Raw genomic sequence first — 3,251 nt, forward strand, 5'->3', positions numbered from 1 at the left:
GCAAAGTCATTTAATTTGTAGCGCTAGTAGTCTGACTTCATCGGATTAGCATCCAGACCAAACAGCTATTTTTCGAGTCAGGCACACAGTCCATTTATTATGAAGAGGTTTTATCTATACAGGCAGAAGAAATGGGAAACAGCAAGATAAAGAGTTAAGTCAACAGAGAAACAATATAAAAAATTTATCCAAGATATTCACTTGTTTAATGGAAAATCCCAAAGACAAAGGAGTTACAGTTTTTCCAAGATAGGAAGACAGAGTCTCAGTGATGTGGGGAGGCTGTGGACTTTTCCAGGAACTCCAGGCAATGAGGGAAACTCCTGAATGCTGGGGATGTTCCTAGGAGACAAATTGCTCCTCTTTCACAGTAGGCATAGCAAGGGTCATGGCAGGGAGAATGACCCTGCTAGAGGACATCCCACTGTGGATAAATGGAGGCATTGAAACACCAGGAAGGAGAGGGCTGGCTTCCAAGAAGTGGCTTTGGAGGAAGAAAAAAGTTGTTTGGTACACCTGACAAAGGAGTTTGTTCAGAAGCAGAACTGTCCCTGCTCTTGGTCCTGTGTCCTTGTGGTTTCCTATCGCCCTTCTTTCCTTGGAACGGCTCCCCTTGTGTGAGTATCTCAGGAGCCCATGGAAGGAGCAGATAAAACATGGCTGTGCCCCAGTTCATCTGCCCAAAACAATGGTTTTGGACAGCAAACAATCCCCTTTGCATTATGTAAACTCTTAGTGAAAAACCTCTGTTCTAGTTTGGTCTCAACACTTTTATGTAAAGGTGTAGCTTCCCTGTGAGCTCTGCTTGTCTCAGCGTAACACCATCCATGGGAGCAGTGTGGTAGATGATGTTCCTAGAGACTCAAATCATCCCCATATTTTAAGCGCAGAATTTTAGCCTGAGCAGTAAAATAGCATTAGAGACAGAGGGCAGAGACCTGTACACCCTGCATGTACTGCTAAGGCACACAGGCCCAGAAAAGCAGGCTGCTGGTGGCCTCTGGGCAGCTCCTTTGTGGAATGTCCCCTTCTGTGAGAGCGCATTCCCCTCAGTGACAATGTCCTTCAAGCCAAAGCAATTGTGGGCAGGGGGTGCAGAGTGGGTAACGATGGATTGCTGCTCCACTGGGGCATCACCTCCCGCTGCTGCTGGGCTCAGCACCCTCGGCCAGACTGACCACCCCCATCCTGCTGCCCCTTCACAGGATGCTCCTGGACTGCCTGCTCCCGGAGGCCATGGCCTGCCCTGCCTACACACACTGGTTGCCCTGGTTTGTGAGTGAGGGGAAGGCAGGACAGAGGAGCCATCTGGGTTTTGGTGCTGCAGTGCTCGGGTGGGCTGTGCTCTGAGAACACTCTCATCTTGGGGAGTGTCTGACCTTCCCTTGATTGAGTGGGTCAAGTGGTTCATGGAGGAAGAGATGGTCCTAGCCTCAGGATGTCTGTCCATCTCTGCAGTCACTCCTCACTTTCCACAGGCTTGTATTGTATTCCCTTGAAAGAAACTTTCTGGGAAAACACAGCAATTCCCACACATCATGTTGCCACGGTCTAGGGCACGATCTGCAATTGTGAGTTCAAAATCTGTGTACTGAAGAAAATCTTGCCTTCAGGACTGGTGCTTTGACATCTAATTTCTTTCCACAGAGAAGTCTAGGGAAATGTCTAGGTTTTTGTTGGAGACAGGCTTGTTGGGAAAAGTGAAACATAAACATATTATGTTAGAATTTGCATGGGAAAATATTGCTGAAGGGTTTCAGCATGCCTGGAATGCTTCTCTCAGTACTGACCCTCTTACTCCGTCTTGTATCCATATACTGTGCAGCTATAACATTCCAAATGAAACATTTTGACTTCTGCTGATTGAAAATTAAGGTCAAAATGGAATGTGTATAAAGCCTCCTAATTTTCAACTTTATTCACGAGCTGGGAAAACACTGTATTTTGCAACCTCAGTATTTCCTACTGGCAGCAGTTCAAATGTGTGACCACTGCTGGAATTTCTGTTTCTCTTTCCAACTGAAATGTATTTATTTCCTCCTCCCTATTGTTACTAATTAATCAAATGGCTTTGTGATAACATGCTGGTGGAATTAAGCACCGATAAAAGAGCCAGGACAACGTAACATTTACTTGGTTTCCAAGAAGGAAACTAGTGGAATTTTACAATCATGAAAATGTAGAAAATCTTGGAAGAAACTGCAGGCATTAAACGCAGAAATATGAATTCACATATTTGAAACAGTCTAGATGATGTGTGGAAAAACCACCCTCTAAATTCTTATCCCCGAAATCATCGTTGCATAGTGTATGGTTTTGAATCAATACAGCTTGTAATGATTAATACAAACTGTCCTCAGCTGATGAAAATCCTCAAGTTCTTGATTTAATCTTTATGATAATGGAATGGAGAATTAAACCCAGTTTGTAATTCTCTTGCAAGGATGGTGTGGTAAGGACAGCATTTCAGCTTCTCTCCAAGTCCTCACAGAAGTGTAGGGACTTTAAAAGAAATCTATTTTAAATGCAAGCTCCTGGATTTAAAGGATACTTTCTGTGGAGGAATTTTTTCTGTGTTTATGGTCAGAACCTTTAGCAGCCCAATACAGACCTCGTGCTAAGCAGAGATACATCCCCTTTTTCTTTACTTGTGGATACTGGCTGGTGAAGTGATCCATATGTGTGCATACACACACACACACACACACGTATATGGTGGATTGCTGCAATGTTATGCCATTTATATCCATGTGTGTGTATGTAAATTTAAAATAATACATAATAGTGTACATAGTTGCTGGAGTATTGCACATTCCAGAAGGCTGAGATCACTCATCTCCTCTGAATGGTGTTATTAAAACATGGAACACCCATTCTCTGGGCCTTTACATCCCTGGTGGCTAGCACTAGGCTTGCTGGGAGGTGAGGGAAAAACTTTTCTCCAAACCCAGATGTAATCTCCCTGCCAAGGAAAAACTCAGGTGCAGCCTGGGCATGTGCAGTGGGTGGAAAAGGATGTGTGCTCCATAGAAACTATTACTAATCAACTCCCCATAACTGATAGGATTGTCATCAAGATAAATGGCAGTGCAGGGATGTTTTAATAGTTTAGAAAACGCCAAAAATCCCCCTGGCTTTCCCCCAGTGGTTGTGGTTAGATTATGTATGAGGTTTCTGACATTATTTTCCTAGAAGAGGGAAGGATTACATAAGAGGGCTGGAAGCCTATAAAAGTGTCCTCACTTGGCACA

The sequence above is a fragment of the Corvus moneduloides genome, chromosome 6 (genome assembly GCF_009650955.1).
Source record: "Corvus moneduloides isolate bCorMon1 chromosome 6, bCorMon1.pri, whole genome shotgun sequence".
NCBI lineage: Eukaryota > Metazoa > Chordata > Aves > Passeriformes > Corvidae > Corvus > Corvus moneduloides.